Source organism: Ambystoma mexicanum, chromosome 3p, assembly GCF_040938575.1.
Source record: "Ambystoma mexicanum isolate Mex_15411 chromosome 3p, UKY_AmexF1_1, whole genome shotgun sequence".
Lineage (NCBI taxonomy): Eukaryota > Metazoa > Chordata > Amphibia > Caudata > Ambystomatidae > Ambystoma > Ambystoma mexicanum.
Window position 1 is genome coordinate 534,183,071 of NC_090925.1, and position 16,968 is coordinate 534,200,038.

A 16,968-nucleotide genomic window follows, 5' to 3' on the forward strand; every position below is an offset into this window, starting at 1 on the left:
CCCGACATGTTTCATTCCTTTCACACTTTCATACAGCTAACAAGGAAATTCTTCAGGGGTAAAAAATATACCACAATCAATTGCAATTTACAATTATGTTTGTCTTCTTTTAGGTTTTTTCTAGGGATCGTCCTCCTATTACCGGCATCCCAGTATTTACTCCGCGAAGGGGCGCGTGTACGCGCGCGTGCCAGTATGAAGGGGCACGGTACGGGTGGTGGCGGTATTGGCAGTTTGTCGGGTCATAATGGCCCGGACCCATTAACGATGCCGGTATTACCATTCTGTCTTCCTTTTTCCATTACCTCCATTCTCGTAATGAAGCCCACTGTCTTTTTATTTTCCCAGACTTTCAGTAGACAGGATATACACACCTCCCCCTTCTTCCCCTAAGGTAATAGATAGAACTGAAAGTGCAAACTCCTCTGTTGTTTTTGTTGGCTGGTCATTATGGCGGTGCATTACATGTGCTTTTTCTTGCACTGGCACATGTACCCCAGAATTACATGCGACAGGGGGTGTGGAACATTAGTTGGATGATACCTTCAAAAAGATGATGTGTATTTCTGGCCTGCCCAGTGTGCAGAGCAAGTGCAAATGTGTATGTGCAGCACATTTCCCCTTGCCTCAGGCACTATTTGGGTGCTGACATGTTGTTTCAAATGTGTCCAAATGCATGTCAACCAGCTCCCAGAATCTCTGCTGTTCTGTCCTATCCAAATGAGCTTTCCTCTCCCACAGGCTGTACTGGGGGATTGCTCTCTCTTACCTCTCCTCCTCCTAGGTGTTTCCCACTGGTGTATATCTCATCTACTTGCTTCAAATGACAGACACTGATTGGAGTGTCAACCAACTCCCCCAATCACTGTTGCTTCTTCCCAACAAATTCAGGGATCCCCTCCCCCTTAATGTTTACTCAGAGATTCCCAGCACTCTATGCTCCTCCCAACCCCCCGGTGTCACCCGATGACATGTGTCTCATCTATTCTCTTGAATAGACATACACTGACTGGTGTGTTAACCGTATCCACATATCTCCAGTGATAGCACTTGTGTTGTTCACTCACTCCAAACCACTGAACACTGTCATGCACTACTCCCTACCCTTCTTCCTGCAACTGCTCTAAACTCACTCCAGTTTACTAAGCCTTCCTTCAATATGCTTGGTCTGCCTCCAGCAATGACTTCCTGCCTCTCCGAAAGCTGTCCAAGAGTGACTAGGCGCTCCAACCATGAATCCCCTTTATGCAATGTTGTCAAGGTTTGGGTGAACTTTTCAAAAATTGTGTCCAATGTTCATCCTGGGGAATTCACCCACATTCTGGTTATTTGAGTTTGTAGGAAGAACGTTTATCCAGGACTAGTAAAGAGAAATGGAAAGGAATGCTGTATTGATCTAGCACAAATGTGAGCCACATCAGTGTAAACTGCCTTCCTTATAATCTCCCGTTAGAGAATTCAAAGTATATCACAGGTTTGAATGCGGCAGGGAGTACTCTACTGATGTTGATGAAATGACTACCACTCACGTGGCACCTGTTAGGGAGAATTCTCTCATAAGGCTAATTTCCCAAACCTAGTGAGTCCCCCAGCAGCTTTGCTGGATTTTTGGGGTTTGTTTTTTTCTCCTGCTAAGAGTGAGACTCTTTTTCTCCCACTCTTAGGCATGATTAAGAGGTATGTCTTTGACTTATTGTGTGCTTATGGGCTATGGGGTATTTTACTCCATAGGGTATCATCTGGTTTAGTGTTTGTGTTACACAGCAGCCTCAGTGCAGTAACACAGGGGTGTCATAGTGACCCCCAAACATAGACTCCATACCCTGGGACTGACTACTGTCTCCCAGGGCATGTAAAGTCACCGTTGGCTTTACTAGTCCAAAATTGTGAACAGAACAAGTACAAACCATCATATTGTGGAAGTGCTGGAAGGGGTTAATTAGATTTCCCCTGGGTCTGTTTCCAAGGGGGCACTGTCCAGTCCCCCCTTGTCGAGTTTCTGGCTGGAGGCAGTGGTTACCACGCAAAATATTCCATCGGAAATATTTCCTATGGGATTTTCCCATTGATTTTAAACGCGCCACTTTTTGGTGCAATGTTAAAGATACCGCCGGTTTATTTATTTAATATAAAATCACCGGTTGGGTCTTTTCGCCAGAACTCTTTTCTAAAATGGCATTTGTGTCAGTCTCTGTAACTCCAACCAAGGTCGGGCCCTTTGTTCCACTTTTTGGCAGGCTTCTCCACAGAAGCCCTCCAACTGGTGCCACTCTGTCTGGTTTCCACAGGATGTGTGGGTGCGGGAATTGGCACCCTGGCCTGCATTGCCTTAGCAACCCAAGTCACACTCTGTTCTGATTGGTCCAGTGGTGAGCCGCCCGGCTCACCACTTAGCATGTATGAGTGACAGCTAGGCTGTTGAATGGGGGTTTCTCTGCATAAAAGCAGGGCTTTTGGGACTGTAACTTCAGAAGTCGCCACAGGACCTAAGAAATCCAGAGAGGGGAGAAGCTGAGCCATCTGCAATGACGACACCACTGGTGGAGCCCTGCTGTAACAACCTCACCACTTTCCCGACGACAAGAGAAGATCTTCTGCTGAAAGAGTCTTCTTCCTCTGAGCTGGTGGAATCAACCAGTTAGCCATTCGCCTTCCAGGATGTCTCTTGGTCGAATCGCCAGTGCCAAGCACCCCGGCGGCTGGATAGCCAAGCTTCACCACTGTGACCTCGAATAAAAGGAACGCACCTTTTTACCGAACAAATTCCGTGGCTTGTCTCTTCCCTGGGCAGTGCAACGACTCCAAGTTTCCTCCTTCACAAGATCTTCTCTTTCCCTGGTCAAAACCATGAACTGCACCTGCTTCCAGGAACAACTGCCACCGCTGGAGCTTCCTCAACTTTAAAGGTACTGTGTTCCACCTGGCCTCCCTTTCTATGGTTTGCTAAAGGTGACCCTTAAATCCTTGGCTTTCCAACTGGGTTGGCCCCCAGACCTTCTAACTTAACCTTCTGAATCAACCCAACCTCTTTTGAACATTTTTACAAAGACTTGAATGCATTTCTAAACTGTGTAATCTTGGGCACATTTCACCTTGCTCCATTTAAAGAGGGCCTTGCCTATGAACTTTGGCTCTACAATAGACTCTGCCTTCACTAACTTGTTTTGGTCTTAGAAAAGTGTTGGGAACTGTCTTATTTCCATGACCTGCCTTTTTCTCTCCCTTTAACTTAATTATTGTATTGGAGTGCCATCTAAATTACGCGCTTGCATCTGTTTTTACAAATAGTGGTGTTTTGACCTAGACTTGTCTAATAATTATTAGTAACCCGGCGAGAACGAAGCAGAATGCAACAAGAATTCTGATTGGCTCTCGCCAGGTCCCTACCCGGCCGGGAATCCCTCCGTCGGGATTCCATGGCCTTTGTCCCCGGCGGGGGGCGTGGCAGCCCCTCAGCCAATGAGGAGGCTCAAAGCGGGGCCATCCCCACTCCGAGCCTCCCTGCGGCTGAGAGGCTGCCTTCGCCCCCCGCCGGGGACTCGGGTAAGTCTTTTTTTTCTTTTTTTTTTAAATCCCTTAACTCCCTCCCACCCAACCCCCCAACTTACCTTCTTGGTCCTACGTCCCCGGCGGGGGACGAGGGAAGCCTCCAGCCGTGTGGAGACTCGGAGCGGGGCCAACCCTGCTCCGCGCCTCCACACAACTGGAGGCTTTCCTCATCCCCCGCCAGGGACGCAGGCATGTTTTTTTTTTTTTTTTCTCCGTCCCACTCCCACCCTCCCAACCCCACTTAACTTCTTTTTGATCCTTTTTTCGGACTCCGTTTTCCCTTTCCATTGCGGCGGCCATTTATTATTTATTTTTTTTCGAAACGCCGCAGCGCCGAAATGCTGCAGCGTTTCCGGACAAAAAATAAAAGCTTTTAGTGCCCCGGTCTCGCAATTTTTGCAGCCCGGGGTACTAATAGCAATAGAACCCTCACGTCGGGGGCATTGATCCTTTTTTCGGACTCCGTTTTCCCTTTCCATTGCGGCGGTCATTTATTTTTTATTTTTTTTCGAAACGCCGCAGCGCCGAAATGCTGCAGCGTTTCCGGACAAAAAATAAAAGCTTTTAGTGCCCCGGTCTCGCAATTTTTGCAGCCCGGGGTACTAATAGCAATAGAACCCTCACGTCGGGGGCATTACCGATGCTCGGGTTCTATTGCTTAATTAAGGGAGGTGTGTATACTTTTCTGATTGTGTTTGAACTTGCTTTGATTTATAGTCCTAGTGTATTTCCTTAAGTGTGTGTTAAATAAATAATTATATACTTTTGATACCAAGCTCTGGTCAGTGTTTGCTTGCCCTACTGTGTTTTTAGCCCTCTTGTGTATCCTCTGTATACTGCCCTACTCTTCTTGAGAGAGGTCTGACTGCTCAGCCACAGCTACCAGGTAAATCTGGGTGGTACAGACTGCTACCAATTGGGTTTACTGCTTACTCCTGTAGTCTTAATCTTCTTGCAGTGGTATCCAAGGGAACTGCACAGGATTCTGCCTAGCAGCACCACACATCACAAATGGAATAGCTTATTCGTACAATATTAAGAGTTCTTTCCCAACTCTGTCATGTTCACTTCATTGACTTCAAAAACGGAAAAGGCTGAGTCCTTCATGCTAGTCTTTGAATCTGTGATGTATAGTGTGTACACAGATGTCTGCAGCAGGTCTGTTAACTCACTGAGCAAACTTATCAAAAGGTAATACAAATAAAGGTTTTATTCATTTGTGGCTTATCAATATAACCTTCTTCCCCATTAATCTTTGATAAGACAGTTCGGTGTGTTAAAGGACATGCTGAAGAAAGTTTTGAGCAGTTTGTACACTGCAGGTCTGAATGCATTCAGAGGAAGTCTCAGCCTTTCAGCAGTCTGAAGTTGATGAAATGAGTACAAAGACTCGTCTGTGCCTGTAGTCAAATCTGCAATCTAACGATTGCACACCGGTTTGTTGACTCACTGAGCAACTTACTGTCATACTTAGCTGTGTTATGTGCTATGTACCTCCCTTTCTGATCCTCGAAGGACCTCAATTCTCTCAAGCTTCTTGAACTTTGATTGTGATTTGAGGCTTGCCGAGGGACACGTGGATTTGAGGGAATTCTAAAATGTTCCTCAAATCTGTTTAAGAAATTTAGAGGGAACGTGAACCCTTTTTGGGAACGTGTGTCCCTGACTTGCACAGACTCAGACACAGGCGGTCATGTATGTCCACGTGTGCTTTAAGAACTTTTTGCAGTACAAACCTTTTAACCAGCATAGCCAAAGGGCCAAAAATCATCCATGCATTTGGGTCATCTTTATGCTCAAATTTTCCGCGAGTTGAATGCATTTTTTGGAGTATCCACCCCGAGATTTGTGTATTCATTTTCTTGGCATGCGTAATAGCAGTTGGAACTTTCTTACTATCTCTCTGCCGTTCCGCTGTATGTTGCAAAATCCTGCTGCTTTGGTACTGTCTTCCAAGTGTTCCTCAAAGAGAAGACAGTACGACCTCAATTATTTGTAATGAAATCGAAATCTGATGTTCTACTAGAGAATCAAGCTGCCTTGCATTGGCTTTTTCACCAAAGGGTCACCAGGATGTGGATATAATCTTTTTTATAGTGCTGAAACAACAATTGCAGCCACATATCAGACTTACACACTGCATCAGATGTTGTGCATCCTCTAGTGTGTCTTCTTTAATATCATACAATATATAAGTAGTGTTCGAACATACAACATAACAAAATAATCCTTAAATAATAACCATATACTTAGCCATATGCTCTTCATCCTGGCCCACTGTTTCCTCCGAATTCCTCTGTGTTCTGTGAATCAGGATAATTTAGAACACATGGTATCACCTGTTACTACAAAGCTCAGAAGTGGCAGAAATCTGCAATGCCACGCTTTTAAAGACCAACATTCTCTTAAGTACGGTGGTTCAGTATGGACAAAGCAGGGGCATAGCTTGGTAGTCAAATACTATGGGCCTCATTACGACCCGTGCGGAATGGGTAACGGGTTCCGCTAATAGATGCGGACCCGTTAACACCATTCCGCACGATTACGAGGTCCCCTCGCGGGACCCGGTAAGGACGCCTGGTAAAACCAGGCGCGCTTACCGGGTCCCGTGAGGGGACCAGGGAGCTAACAACAGGCCGGTCGTAATCGGCCGTTGTTAGCTCCCTCTCCCATTCTCATTGAGCCCTAGGGGGGCTCAACGGGAATGGGGAAGGTCCGGGTCCTGGTTTCCAGAGGGAGGAATCACCGGGCCCTCCGAACTCGGAATGGCCCGGTAATTCCCCATTCAGGGAACCCGGTAAAGGATCCCGGTTTGGCGGCAGCCATGGAGCTAACAGCTCCATGGCTACCACCAAACTCGTAATGAGGCCCTATGACTCTGAGTATGGATTAACAATCCTCTGCAGACTGTGTTCCACTCCCAGATCTTGCCATCACCAGCACACCATCCACAGTGGGGGGGTAAATGCTGAGCTTGGCACGGGTCACTGGCTGGGGGAAAAGGCAGATCACAATGGTGAAAAGGCTGGCTGCAATGCATGCTATGCAAGAGAACCACAAATGCCGTGATCTGCCCAAAAGTGGCAAACTGTTAACAAAGATGAGTAGATGGTAATATGCCACCAGCATGGGGTGGACATTAGCCCAGACCCTCAGGTGGAGATGTGTAAGGCTCATGGTACTCATCCTGCATTTCTCAGGCAATACCATCAGTAGGAGGTGCAGAGGCAGACACTTGGACGGTGGAATGGTACCTTTTCCCTTCTGTATGCACACAACTCTGACAGCTGCCTGGAGGGTGGGAGAGGGTGGGAGAGAAGGACAACGCACAAGTTAAGGTGAGCATCAAAGGTGCGAAATATGTTTTTCGTCGTCATCATCATGACCCCACCTGCCGAGAGCTACATCGGCCAATGGACAGATGAGACACTAGTAGGTCACGAGATCACAATGTGATGAAAAATCAACATTTGCAGGGACATTAGGGATCCCCCAACCCTCGCACGCCCCTCCACTACTGTGGCATTATAGTAGATGTTACAGTCCACACCGTTTTTCCTGCGGGCATACTCAAGTTATGATGGCATACTAAATAAAGTGAGTCATTTATTTTGTAAACTCTTTGATGGAGGTTATGGGGATATGAAAAACAGACAGTGGAGAGAATCAGCAATTGGACTAGATTAAAACCTCTTTGGTGTTCTTGAAAGGTCATTACAAAGCCACCATTACCTGGTTATTTGTAAATCTGAGCCTCATCGACCAGACCTGCTATTAAATAGCAGTTACGGAACCTGATCTCTATGTGTGGAGCTATGTCCTCTTTTCTGTGCCCACAGTCACCATCAGAGCTCTCAGGTATCCCGTGGACATGCGTGGGAATGCCACCCAGACCAGTTTTACTTGGGTCTCTGGAACTTGTAGTTTTCATTTCTTTCAAATGGCAAAGAAAAACTACAGGTCCCAGAATCCAACAGAAACAAAATAGGACTGGACAGCTTTCTCATGCATGGCCACGGGAAATGTGAGAGCTCTGGTCACCACAGAGTCATTTATTCCAGTAGAGAGCAAACAACATCAGCAAGATAGCGGTTCGATCTAATGCCTCATCATGCCCCCATATCCCGCTAACACACTTTGTTCCCAGAAATGTAATTTTAGTAAGTGTCTGCCATCATCTGCTTAGATTTACTGAACACATTGTTCAATACACTTATCACATCAAAAAGTTGCAAGTGATAGCAAGATTCTAGCGTTGTGCTTTGCCATGGTTGATGTGTGGGGACATACCGAGTCTATTGCCAGGCTGCTTTCTATGCCTGCAACCCCCTGTGACTCATCAGTTTAGTTCCATTGCCTATCACACTTGAGCAGGTGCATGTAAACATTTGTGGCCACATTGCTTGCAGTGGCTATGTTGCTCCTAGTAATACGAATGTGAGAAGATATGCGATTATGACCCATAAGAGGGTGGTGCACATGGGTGAACAAACAGAAATGAACTTGTGATACTGTTGCAAGCTTAATGTAGGAGGCATTTCAGTACTAAAAGACGTGTAGAGGAAATTAAAATTAGAATGTTTACAAACGTGCACACTTATCTTTGGGCAGTGGTGGCGTCTCCATAGTGGGCAACACGGCACGGCCATCACATTATGGAGAGACTGATTTTATTTTGTCAGTATACCTGATGTTGATGTCCTGCATTACAGAACCACCCAGTTCATGCAGGAGCAGGGGCTGTGCTAGCCATTATATGGGGCATCCAGATGTGTTTGCATGTTTGTCCAGGAGCGAGAGGGAGTGTTGGAATGTGGGACGTCACAGGGGCACCGTGAGCAACATTGAGGCAATTTGGGGTAGAACCTAGGCACAGAGATTGCCATTTGGACAAACCTGCAGCAACAAGAACCACAAGTGGGCACATTTAGGCACTCATAGTGGCATGGGTAGACAGGAAAAATGGGCCATATTGTGAAACTTGGAATGAGCTTGGTCAACAGCCAGCATGATAATGACTTTTACAGTGGTAATAATGGTATATAGTGTTCAGATAAGCCTTGTGATTTTCTTTTGCCACAACCAGTATGAAATTATGTTCACAGTGGCATTGCTGTCATTTACTTTGCGAACACGCAGCATGAGCATGTGCTTTACAGTGGCAATGCTGGCATATATTTTTCCACCAAGCCTCAAGACTGTTTGGGTACAACCAGCAGAAAGGGGCTAGTGGGGCAATTCAAGCACATGTTTTTGAGACAGGTGTGTGATTCTGTTTGAGCACAAGCAGTGTTACAGTGTGATTGGCATTGGGCAAAAGAAACATGCAAGTAGGCAGCAAAGGGATATATTGCTGACGCAAACCACAAGATTTTACTTGCACACATCTAGCATGAAAGGGTGGAAATTCTGTCATATAATTTCCAGACAGATTAGTTTAGTTTAGTTTAGTGTGTTTATTTGAATAACACGGGCAAACCCTGGGGTAACTGGGCGCATTAGACTTATAGAACAACATAGGGTACAGAGGTTTACAGATGCACTAGAGAGCAGATGACAATAATAAATACAATAAATAGCGTGAGCAGCCACGTTACAGGATGGTCCAGATCAATTGATAGCACCAGAGCTATGAGATGGATCGGGTTACAGAGTGGTCTGAGTCTATGGATAACACATAGGTTACACTATGAAGGTATTTGCTGAGGGCAGATAACAAGCTATTGCTGAATCGGGAACAGAGCCTTCACCTTGGCTTTGAATGACCAAGACGATGAGTCAGCTCTGATTTCCATAGGAACTGCATTCCAACATTTCGCAACTAGCACAGAGAAGCTTGCTCCCCCTGCTGTTTTCAGGTTGAACTTAGGAATGTTTAGTTGGTGCAGAGATGGGGATATGGTCGGTCTGGATGTGCTTTGTCTGGTGAATTTATCTGATAAGTAATGTGGGGCTGTCAGGGAGAGGCATTTATGTGTAATGACGAGTGAACGTAATTTGATTCTGTCACAAATAGATTGCTTTATTGTCTTTGTCAGAAAGCAGCATGAAAATATATTTGACATTGACTTTGCCAGGATATGTTGTTGAGCCAAGCCGCATGATATTCTCGGGGCTAGCCAGCACTGACATGTATTTTGACAGGCTGAATAATTTGATTTTGGCAAAATCAGAACTTAAATATGCTTGACATAAAATGTCTCATCATTTGTTGCCAATTTCTCCGCTATAATGTTGGCGATCTGGCTTCTAGTGAATTATTTCATGTGTTCATCTACTGATTGGTTGTCTATTTTATGGAATTGTATACCATTTTTCTGATATTTGTGCTGTAAAATGTGCAGTTGTTACACATTATTTTAAAAATGACCATCACCACTTGGTTCTGCTTCACTCCTTATGTTCTCTCGCTTGACTCAATTCAAGTAAAACATATATGCCTACCACTTTAAAAGTTCATCACTGCCTTTGGGAAAAGTGTATACAGTGACCCTACGTTGTAACCTGTGTGCTTATTGTTTTGCGTTGTCCTAAGATGGACAATCACCCATTAGAACACTATGCAATCTAAATATTTTGTTTGGCCATCCTGCTTTGATCTTTAAAATATAATTTACACAATATAAAAAATTGATTAAAAAGGAAGGGTGAAGTAAAAATGAAGTATCACGATTCCTCACTGATTTTGTTTCTCAACCTAACTTGCTTCTTGTATTCCAATTCTTGATTTCACAGCGGTAACCCGGAAGTGGTAAACCAGTCCTCCCGAAGCACTGTGGAAATCACACCTTTCCAAGCAGGGAGGAAACAGCTGCAAGTGTCCTTCGGCTCTGACAAGATCCCCAGTGTCATCATTTGAGAACATCAATGTGGTATCGCCCCGGCGGATGTGAATTGCTCTGACCAAAGCAGTGCAGCACAACTCGAAAGAGATCTTTTTATTCTGAACCTTATTGTCCTGTTCTGTCATTATTTGTTTATATAATGAAAATGGCATGTATTAAAATAAACCTGTTTGAAAGAGTGACTCTGCTTGATGTGCCCATTATGTTTTGCAAATCGAAGAAATAGTGTTATGTCACAGGCATGCTTTAGAAAGAACAGGTCTGTAAAACCCTATTGTGGATCACCAACCCCTATAGTTTAGGCGGACTAATGCTGTTTTAAGCTTCCAAGTACGACTCTTGATGAAAAGCAAGCAGAATTGTATGTGTTCCTACTTGCAATCAAGCATTTCTTTCTCAGTCTCTCTCTCTTTCTCCATTCATCTCATCTCTGTCGCCCCTAACTTGTGGAATTCATCAGGGCTCTTTACCCGTTTCTCTTTAATGTTTATATTCAGCCTCTTGCATATCTGATTAACTTCTTTTGGTTTCCAATGTTACTCATTCGCGGATGACACTCAGATCTTGGTGTGACTTGATCATTCTCTCCCACCGCTACTGCTCAGCGTTGCCGCACATACTTGTCTGCCGTCCATCAATGATGGGAAACAAGTGGCTTTCCCTTAATGGTGAGAAAACTGAGGTCCTATCATTGGGTCCTCATCAGAGACTGGTCCTCAGCCTTGTGGCCTGCTGAACTTGGCCCCCTTCCACTGCCTTCTTCAGTGGTTAAGAACCTGGCCGTGAAGCTTTCTGCTTCGCTGTCTATGCAGGCCCAGGTTAGTGGGGTGGGTCTGTCTGTCCACTTTGAACTCTGGATCTTGCGTACAGTTGTACCTTATCCCCTTATTGATTCGTCCCCTGGTTGTATCATCTCTGACATCAGGATCCTTGGATTACTGTAAATCTCTTATTCTCGCGTGACCAGCTTTACTTCTTCATCGACTGGACATTCTTCAAAAGTCTGCATCCAGACTGGTTAATGGTGCTGCCCGCTACTCTTCTGCCTCTGCCATCTTGAATTCCCTACACTGGTTGCCTGTGTCTAAACGGATTAGGTTTAAGGTCCTTTCCTTTGTTCTTTGGGCCTTTTACATAATAGGGCCCGAATAGTCTCAAGTAAAATTGTGTCAGTATTTTCCTTCCCGTTCTCTGCATTCTTCCACTGCCCTGCATATCCATGTTCCACGTTCTAAGTACTCTTGTGTGGGAGGACACTCTTTTTCAATGGCCGCTGCAAAGTTGTATAACTCCATTCCGCTGTTCCTTCACAAGATATCTGACCATTGGTCTTTTGGGTGTCCCCTGAAGACTTTTCTGTTTTCAGTCTGATTCCATCTTTTGTTTTCTGCTAGCTTCCTTTACACTTCTTACTTTCTCAGCACCGTGATGCCCTAGTTGGTGAAGGCTGCACTTAAGAAATGTTTCTAACATACCATAACATAACATGGTATAATCAACACCACTACAACACACACTACCATGCAAACAGGCAATCCCATTATACAAAATCCCCTAAAAGTGACCCCTAAACATTAATCAAAGTGAGCACGAGCTATTGGAAGTAGAGTACCACTGCTTTCATTGTTTACCCTTAACAGTGCCCCTACTTGATACAACCATTTTGACCCTTCCAGAAGAGTTGTTTCTGAAGATAAAACATACGATTTCGTTTTGCTGCCCTGCAGCAGATACAGATAAACTGAAATCTGTTTTACTATCCATTCACAAGCCTAAATGACATCACAGCCTGGATGAACTCGGTTTGGCCTCAACTTAACAAATGGAAGCTGGAGGAGGTTCAGAGGAGGTCCCAGCCCCTGCAGAGGGCACTCGAGGGACATCCCACATAGCGGGACGCCCCTCTGGCTGCCCCCCTCCCCCTTCTCGACTGTACCCCACCAATCCTCCAGGAGGCCGGGAGCAGCCATCTCCGGGGGGCGGGCCCTTCCGGCCCGCCCTGGGGAACACATATAAGAAAGGGGCAGGCCTCTTTGCCAGTCCTCCCTGCTGGATTTTAGATCCATTCGGTGTCGGCGGCTTGGTAAGTATTGGGGCCTTGTCATCTCTGGAAAGCAGGGAATAGGGCTTGTGGCACTGGGGCCATTTAGTTTTGTTCTCCACCTGGGCCGGGCAGGTATAGGTTATTTGTGTGCTGCATTACAACCCCTGGTGCCGGATGGTCGCGGTGGTGCTGCCACAGGGCCGTGCTTGGGGCTCAGGAGAATGTGGGGGTTGGGCCGCACGCGGTGCTCCGCACCAGTTGGAGCGGCAAGAAAAGCAACTCGGGTACAGGGAATAACTTTATTGTAATGTTCCCCCTCTGTCTGATGGCCACCGCTCTGTCCAACTAGGTACGGACGCACGGTGGCGAGTACAAAAATACAGCTGCGCAACCATGCCCCGGGGATACTGTTTCTTTGTGTAGCGTCTGCATGTGGCATGAGCCCTTCCTTAAATGCAATTTTGTTGTTTTTCTCGTGTCGCAACACTGCTTGGGTTGGGGGTCGTTTTGTTGGTTGGGCGTCAGCATGTGGCAGGGCAGTTTTTTTAAAAATTCTATTTTTAAAGGCTTTTATTATGTTTGGTTCTTGACGTCGCACGTTGTTTGTTTACGGCCAAAATCAATGTGGAATGATTTGTGCGTGCTGTTGTTGGAGTAGCATTCTGGCCCATGAAAGGTTAATGAGTGGAATTTCTTTGAATTTGCTCAAAATACATTGTGTTTTGCTTTGAATCGATTAAACCGTGGCGCGGTGCCATGTTTTGTTGTCTAAAATAAGATTGCACCGCGGTGCGGGGAATGTGTTTCGGGTGGTAGTAGTGCATGAAGTTTGGCGTTTGCATGGATTAAACTGTTGTGCGGTGCTGGGAGTGGGTGAATGCTTTTCAATTTGTGAATCTAATGCATCTTCTTTGACTGTGAATGAATTGACCTGTGGTGCGTCCTGTGCAAAGCGGTAAGTGTCTGGGTTTTGTTGGAGGTGGCCTGGAGGACATAGCCACGTCCTTTCGGACCGAGAGTTGGGGAGAGGAACAGGAGCCTTGGGGGCCCGCACCGGGAGGTCGTTGGTATCACTTTTGGAGGGCAGATATGAAGGTGATGGACGAGACCCAAAGGGAAATGGAGGAGGCACCCCGATAACCGGGGCAGGGGCCTTCCTCCTGTTTGCTCTCTCGTCCCCTCCCCCCTCAAGGGGGCAGGGGAGAGGGCGGCAAAAGGGGAGAAAGAGCACCAAAGCGCTGCAAAAGCCTGCGAAGCGCAACAAAGGGAAGGGGTGGAGCTTGGACTACATAAGCCGCGGGTGCCCGGCACAGGAACACTTGCAGCTCTTCCAGCATCCGGGCACCCGCCATCCGAGAGAGGACTTTGTTTTAAGGAGGAAGATTTCGTTTGGATTTTGTGTCAGCATTTTGTTTTCTGCTTACATTGCTGGGCGCGCATCATGGAGGACGGTTGCCTCACCAGCGAACTGCGGTGAAGGACGGCTTCAGCCGGCGGATCGTAGGCTGGAAGGAGGCGGCACTCGGAGAAGGTGGAACACGACGGTCAGCTGAGCAGGAAGAGGGAGCCACTCCACGGTCCATGAAGAAGAACATACTGCACCTGCAGAAGGAAAAGACTCGACGGGTGCCTGGTAAGTCTCTGAGCCTGCTGAAGCAGTGCGGCGAGAGATTGCAGCGGCAGAAGAAGGGAGTCGAGGATTGCTCCAAGCCCGGGGGGTTTTACCACGCTCCGAAGTGTCAGCAAAGAGAGCCTTAACGTGACCGGCAGCGCTTGCAAGCCCCAGAGCCTGTGGGGGGGCCAGAAAGGGTGCGAGGAGCAGGAACATCTCTATGAAACTGTCCACAGGGGCTCTGTAGCTCAGAGGCAGAGGACTGGCATTGTGAACCAGGGGTCGTGTGTTTGATCGCAATAAAGACTGCAAAAGAGTGAGTTTCGGAAGAGCTTGGGAAAGGAAACTAACTTTGCACATTGTAGCTGGTCAACCTTGGTGGAACACTAAGTCACGGAAAGGGCAGGGTGAGGCAATCGCTGAGCGAAATGGGCTCGTCAACGACTAGCACTGATCAGCTTGTGAGAGGGAAGGGCATCAAGAACAGAGATGGAGTACCAAGGGAGGCAGAAGGGGCAGGAAGAGCAGCAGAGAGTCGATCTAGAAGTGTTCCTGGCAATGGCACGGGTGGCTGGGGAAAAATACGGCACAAACTGGTTGCAGCAGATGGTGGCAAAAATGGGAGCAGAGGTCGCCAGCCGCAGCCAGTGTCCAACTTCACTGTTGTTGTTTCCACCGACTCCAGTGGAGGTGGCATGGGTGGAGGTGCACTCCCAGGAGGGAGAGGGACAGAATATTGTGGAAATCGAGGACGAAGTAGAACCGGTCAGCAAAAGGAAGAGGGTGGTGACCACGAGAGCCCTGGATAGCCAACAGCAGTCAACAGCCGTGAAAAAATGCAAAGCCACCCCCAAGGGAAAGGGGAGGGTGCAGGAGGTTGCAGCCACATCAGCGCCTTTACCTGCTGTGCATCCATCGACAATGGGAGGTCCTCACCTGTAGCCACACCGGCGGTAGCAGCTGAGGGTCCAACCACCTTGGAGATGGTTAAAGGTATGGTGATGGAATGCATGAAAGCTTGGGGTATGGGAGTGAGCGGTCAGATGCTTTGTAACAATAATAATGCCTTTAATCAAGTGGGTATGGGTGCTGACGTGATTCATCAGCAAAAGGGAACTATGGTCTTAGAGCAAGGAAATCTGGGGGAGAGTAGTCCGGTGGTGGCAAGCACCCCCGGGCTGAATACTGGATTGGGGCAGGCCCTGCAAGTGTCCGCTGCCGCTTGGGCACCTCAGTTAGGGGGAACGCCATGGTGCGGGCCCAGGCGGTGTCACAAGGAGCCGGTGTTACAGGGGTTACTAATGTCAAAGTGCCGGGGGTGGTGGACGGTCAGGCAGGTGTGGCAGGAGGGCCTCCCGGCTCAAATCAGGGTCAAGATTTGGTGAGCTACGCCACAGTGTATGGAAGGCCCATGCCAGGCTTTGCACAAGCCAGGGTGGCTATTAATGCTCTGACATGGCATATACCACTGGCATATAAAGAGCGGGTATGGAGGAAAGAGATTTTGGATATTTTGGAGTTGGCGGGGTTGGAACTCGTGAGGAATGGGTTCAGTGAGCCAACTGAAAGAGAAAAGGAAAATAAGGACAGAGAGAGGCCTAAGGTGGAGCTCACCATCCATAATTGGTTGAGGGCATTTCGGGTTTATGCCACCATCATGTTGGAAAAATTCCCCCAGGACGGGATAGCCATGATGGCATACGAGCAGTATATCCATGAGCAGTACTTAAAGCATGGGGGCGATGCATGGAGCAATTATGACCGGGGGTTTAGACTCAAAATGCAGGTGTGACCAGCAATGACATGGGATGAAGTTGATGTGGGCGGGTACATTGATAAGATGGTACCAGCCAGGCTGGTGGGTGAGAATGGTCCGAGCGAAAGACCTGCACAGGGCAGGGGCAGGGGGGCCTACTCCAGAGGGAGGGGGTCCTTTCGTGGGAACTCCTCCTGGAATAACCATTCCAGCTACCAGGGGGAGTTGCCCGAATGTTCGTTGTTTGCCGAGGGGAAGTGCAGCTATGGAAATGCATGCAGGTTCAAGCACTCAAAAGGCTCAAGTGCAAGGGGGCACAGCTCATCAGGCAGGTATAAAAAGTCACATGGCAGCACAAAGTCCAAAGACAAAAGCAAGCACGTTTAAAGCACAACTACCTACGCCAATTTGTTTGCAGGCAATGATTCCTTTTTTGAATGCTTATCGTGATAAGGGTGATGCAAAAATGTTGTGGGAAGGTTTCAGGTGGGGGTTTAAGATTCCTTTCAACGGGCACATTGGGCCGAGGGAGGCTTGCAATTTGAAGTCAGCCTTGGCTATGCCTGATGTGCTGGCACTGAAAGTGGGGAAGGAGGTGCAATTTTGAAGGGTGGCTGGCCCATTCACTTCACCCTCTCTGGAGAATTTGGTAGTGTCCCTGTTGGGCTTGGTACCGAAAAGAGAGGTGGGTCAGTCAGATTGATACAGCACTTGTCTTTTCCTGAGGGGGAGTCAGTTAATGATGGTATCGCAGAGGAGCAATGAAGTGTGCATTACGCATCATTTGAGGATGCGGTGGAATTGATGAAAGCTTTGGGGAGAGGGACTCTCATGGGGAAAGCGGACATAGAATCATAGAATCAGCTTTTGGCCTATGGCCAATACGTAAGGACAGCTATCATTTGCTAGGGTTTGAAGTTTTACATGAGTACTTTTATGACAAATGTCTACCGATGGGTTGTGCAATTTCATGTGCCTATTTTGAAATGTTCAGTCGGTTCCTTGAATTTTCAGTAAGGCAAAGGTCCAAGGTCGGGGGGTTACTTCACTACCTTGACGACTTCCTGTTCATTGGGAAGAGGGGAACACAGGACTGTGAAAAGCTCATGGGAACCTTTCAGGGGCTGATGAAAGAGTTTGGGTTGCCTCTGGCCAAGGGAAA